Here is a 5,622-nt window from a genome sequence, read left to right on the forward strand (position 1 = left end):
TCATCTGTTCCATCTTAAGTTACACCCATTAGAGGTTGTTATAAATCCATCTGTGGAGTCAACTGAAATTTTTGGAGATTAAACGGCTGCATGGATCTGTGACTACATTAAAAAAATATAGTTTCACTCCTTAATTAATGAGGATGTTTCTAGATAGTGCACGTGGATCACATTTTGAATGTTCTTTTGTGAAAAGAAATTTCATTCACTTGTCTGTATCATGAGTTGTCATCATATGCGTCACCTTCTGTCATCTTGGCTTCTGGTACCATATTGAGTCAGAATTTTAGTATTCATTTAAAAAAAAAATCTAAATATTTGGTTCTGTTAAATCATATCTGGAAACTTCTTATTCGACTGTCTTTTGAAGAGAAGATCACCAGAGAGGAATGCGTGAGGATAAACACGTGCTCACTCACACTACCTCCCCGTCTACTGCTGTTATATAGATGGGGCTTCGTATCAACCTCAGAATGCCAACCATGTGGAGCAGGAAAGCCAAGTAAAGGCGCAGGAATCTCAGAAAGCCTCAAGGGAATCCTGTCAGTGACATGGTAAGTTTTCTTTTTCTATTTTTTTTTTTAAGATTTTATTTATCTATTTTGGGGGGGACAAGAATGGGGGGAGGGACTGAGAGATAAGGAGAGAGAGAATCCCAAGAAGACTACTCACTTAGCATGGAGCCCTAAGTGGAGCTCGATTCCGCAACCCTGAGATCATGACCCGAGCCAAAATCAAGAACCAGACAAAACAAAAATCAAAATTCTAGAACTTCCAACATTTTCCATCTTGACCCACTTCTTACAAAACGTTGAGAAAGAAAAAAAAAAAAGGAACTTGATTCATCACTTCACCATGATCATGAATGAAAATAATTAGTACCTGTGGAGAGTAGAGAAGTAACAACTAGAATGTGGCGACTAAGCTGACTGAGCCACTGAGAGGGAAAGTCAGAGATCCCAGGAAGAACAGAAGAGCTCTACTGGCTGCTCACCATTGTGTCCATTCCCTTGGCCTCGTGGGGGAACGCGCTGGAAACTGGGTGCAGTTTACACCTTTCATCTCTGTGAATATGATGAGGTAACCAACTTTTAATGATTTCAAGGGTACTTCTGAATTCTGGGAATGGGAATGCAACAGGTTCCCAATTTTCCAAATAATAACCAGGACACAGATACTCTGATCACATGGACTCAGATATTTCTAGGTCACAAAAGTTGCTGGATGTTAGGAGATTCAATCCTAAGAGTTCTCATCACAGGGAAAAAAACTTTTTTTTTCTTTTTTTAAGTCAGGTCACGATTTGGTGCACCTTAAACTAACACAGTGCTGTCTTGTCAATTATATCTCAGCAAGACTGGAAGACAGTTGCCGGATTCGGCATCCAGATTTAGCCAGTGCGACTAAAACCATGGATTCATAAAGGTAACAACCCCTTCTGGTCTAAGATTATTTTAAATCCCTGTTTAAAACTCTTAGGCAAATGTAATGCAACTAGGAATAACATAGGCTCATTTTTATAGCACTTATTGTGAACGTGATACTATGCGGGGAAAAAAGGTATTTTACACAAAGCTATATCTTAACCTGAAATTTGGAGGTCTTATCATTTATATAGATTTATGAAACTGTTAGAATCACGCAGAAAAAGAAATGTACAGTTGTGACAATTATACTGTAAATGAGTCCCTTACGTATAGACGATATTCTTTTCTAAGCAGATGAAGCTTTAGATGGTGACAAGTTTTCGTTTTTCCCCGGGAATAGTACTCATCTCATTATGGGCGCTAAGAAAAAGCTCTGAGTGTAAAGTACTTCTTGGAGTATGGCATAACCTAATATGCCATTTTTTTGCGGCCTTCCTCAGTGTTTAAATGTTTTCACCTCGTATTAAAAGATATTCCATTTTGGGAATAACTGTATCCCTATCTTCCACCCGGCAACCATCTGCAGGAGGCAAACACGCCAAACTATTAGGTATCAACCCCAAGATCCCCACAGAGCTTGAGAGATCGATGTTTGGTTGACTGGAGAGAAAGAATGAGTGACACAGAAGAGGACTTCAGAAAAGAGCCCCTCCGGGTTGCCCAGCTGATCTCGGGTTGCTGCTCAATGGGCATCGTTCATGACCATTTGAAAAAATGTCTTCGCTTGAGTGAACTTGAAGAAATGAGGGGCATGGGAGTTAGTCCAAATTCATATCTTTGTTAACTGAGGGTCGACTCCAGAAGAACAACCAATGTCCTTACTTCGGAGGTCAATGTGTAGCTTCTGAATTTCAGTCCAGTTAGGTCAGTGTAGCTTGTGGATGGCATTCTGTTGCAGGCCTGGGCAGTGACTCACAGGCCCTTCTGCTGTTGTTAACAGCATCGGCTTTAAGGGCTTTGACAAATGACATTGGAAAATGCATGCAGTGGTTGAGCCAGGGCACATGATGAAAACTGTGTATATCTTCACTGTTCCTTACAATACCAAATTTATGATTAAATTTCTGTTTCCCAAATTGGGCCTATTGAAAATGATCTTGAGCAATCTTAGCCTCTTTCGCCACTCCACAAACTAACAAATTTTTCCTGTAAATATATTCGGTCCCCCTTCTGTTGTCACTGCTGAGTTTAACTGAATGCATGTTTTTGCCTGTAGATCTCACTTTCGGAGTGCAATTATAGAATTTAACTCTTAAATAGTTGGGTTAGGGATCTGAGTCATCTAAAATTCTTCTACAAGACCACAGGATTAAAGTTTTGTATTTGCTCCCCCTAGGTTTTGGAGAGAAGGTAGAAGGAAGAGAGATGAGGACATTGAAATCATTATCCAAGAAACGTGTCCAGGTGCAGACCTGGATGGTCTCCAGTTGAGTAGGACTGAAAGACAGACACTGGGACATTTTGGTATGCTCTCCAGAAAGACCACCAGCTGCAAGTGGCCAACCGTTAAGAGAACTGCCTGAATTTGAGGGTGAAGTGTTACCTGGACCTCTCGAGAAACTTTAAAGGAGCTACTTTTGGTGAACCTGGCATAAAATGTAGTGATTATGGGCAGAGCATCTCATGATTTGTGGCCAAATTGTAAGACACTGCAGTTATGTTTGTAACTTAAAGCTGTTCAAATTAGACTTCATGGGTCTTTTGGAGATTAAAAGATAGGGAGGTTTAGTAGAAACAGCAGGACACAAAAAGACCTGGCTTCCAATGTCAACCTACCACTTCGTGAATGTCTGACGTAAGTCACTTAACATTTTAGGCCTCATCTTCCTTAGAGATAAAAAATTACCTGTGAAGTCTCCTCTAGCTCTACAATTTTATTTTTAAAAATATTTCCCTGACTTCCTCCGCATATTACTATTCAAATGAGAAAATGCAGAAAGAACTTGAGTGGGTGAGAGAGAGATCCTATCATTACCACTGCTTACTTCCCCCACCTTTACTTCCCCTAACAAAACTCATAGTTCCAAAGCTCCTGCTAATGCTTCTGTATTTTCTCCTCAGAAAAATCTCCAGGTAAATGATGAAAGATAAGCACTTGTTATTCAGCTGAAAATAAAAAAGCCAATAGGTGACTAGAACAAAATTTAGTGGTTTGGGTAAATAAATAATCTACTAGCTAGCATTGTTTTTACAGAGTCAAAATATGCCTTCATATGCACGTTATAAGGTTTATAAACAGTACGAGTAACATAGAACTATGTAATCACTTAAGAATTCACACATAGAATGTCTCTCTTCTCCAACACCCAATCTTATTTCCACACTCCAGAGACAACCACTGCTAATGATATGGCATGTGTATTTCGTAAACCATGTTTAATTAAGTTACATGCATATGTTTATAAAAATGTACATACACATTTTTCGACATATAAACAGATTATGTTAGATTATGCGCCATCCTTGGAAAGCTCAAAGCGTCTGGTCTTGAACTAATCACGGCAACAATCTTCTCAATATCCCTTGTTTTATAGGAAACTAAGCTTATATGGAAGTTAGCTCTATCTTCCAAGAAGATGAGATGGGTGAGAATTAATGACTTTTCCTATCTTGGCTTTCTAAAGACTTGTGAAAAGCTCAAGTCTTGGGCGGATTAAACAATATCTGTGGAGGTAACAGTGGTAAACTGTGATTCTTGGATCTATCATTATCAATGACTTCAAAGCATGTTGTAAAATTTACAAGAGATAAAGAGTATTCACCAAAACTCGCTTTTCTAAAAGTCTCTTGCCAGGTTGAGGCTCTATGTTGGGGTGGCCGTTGTGCTTTAGGAACAATGGACGTCACAAACTCCAGTCTATTCCATCACCAGATTCCACACCTGGATTGGTCCACTCACCCTCTTACCTCTATAGTAGTACCCTGGGCATACATTTACCATAGCAATCTTCACAGCAGAAGATAAGCTGCACCAGGCCGAGAACTGGCATCTGCTTTGATCTGCTGTGTCCTAGCCCTTAGAACAGGATCTGGTACATAGTAGGTAATCAATAGGTATTTGTTGTTCAACCATATTTATTTTACCAAATTCTCGGTTATACTATAAGCCCTTTGTCAGTATCTGCCCGTATAGTTCTACTACTGGTGTTAGAATATGACTACTGCTCAAAATTGCCGACTACTATATAAAAAGAGAAAAATAAGTGCGTAAATAGGGGAGTAAGTAAATGAATGAATAAAATAAGGATAGGCTATCCACACCAGAGATGGATATCATTGTTGATCAAGTGAACTTGTTTGGGCCTCAGAAGTCTGAACAGTAAATGTATCTTGATTTGCTCTTTACAACTTGATTTGCTCTCACTTTTTCCTTAGCTACCTTGACCTGCTATCTTTTCCTCTGCAAAGAATATCCTAGGTCCTTCAAATTTGATGAGGTGTGTGTAACTTTTAACAGATGCCATTAAGGTAACTGCTCTTAAGGAATCACCACTTCAGAAATGGGTTATTTCTAAGATTTCCAGTCTGTTCTACATACAGCACACCAAAGGTTCATGTTTCATGTCAGGCAAGATATGATCATTTTCGTTTCCACATTCTTTAGATTTCCTCCGAAATTTACAGCTTGTGTGTGTGTGTGCAAATTATCATTTTATTCATTTAGTTAATACCATTGAGTTTGCTCTTGGATGAGAATAAGAAAGAATTAAGGAAGTACATTCATAACCCTATCAGGATAAGGGGAATTCCTTCCACCAAGAGGTCATATAAGCCGGAAATAATTCTTATTTCTTATCTTCTCCTCAACTTACTCCCAAGAAGTTGTTTTTTGAGGGGTGTCCACAATTTCCACCACCACGCCAGGACTGCTTTAGGGCTATTTCTCTTTGTTACTCCATGTACGTGGACTCTATCTTTTCACATATTTATCTAACTGCATTTACTGAGAAATGCTTGATTCACATGTACCATCCACAAAAGACATGTCCAACTCAGATCTACTCACTGTAGGCTAACTAAATTAAGCTAATCATAACCTAAATAAAAGAAACTGACATTTTAGTTATCACAACAAATGGATGACACCCTATTAGGATTTTTGAAATATTGCAAATAGTTTATGTGTCTCTATGACAATCTTTAAGGACCTCTGTGGATCTGGGGACTAGCTATTTATAGGATTCCCATAAATTTT

General features: G+C 38.8%; 1 long non-coding RNA gene across 1 annotated transcript; it reads left to right on the forward strand.

The window, feature by feature from the left end:
• Positions 1-365: 365 nt before the first annotated feature.
• Positions 366-4,334, forward strand: LOC103663619. Its single transcript, XR_568824.2, has 3 exons — positions 366-554; positions 1,353-1,425; positions 2,764-4,334. It is a non-coding gene; the product is annotated as an uncharacterized LOC103663619 (long non-coding RNA).
• Positions 4,335-5,622: the final 1,288 nt, after the last annotated feature.

Source organism: Ursus maritimus, unplaced genomic scaffold, assembly GCF_017311325.1.
Source record: "Ursus maritimus isolate PB19 unplaced genomic scaffold, ASM1731132v1 scaffold_5, whole genome shotgun sequence".
NCBI lineage: Eukaryota > Metazoa > Chordata > Mammalia > Carnivora > Ursidae > Ursus > Ursus maritimus.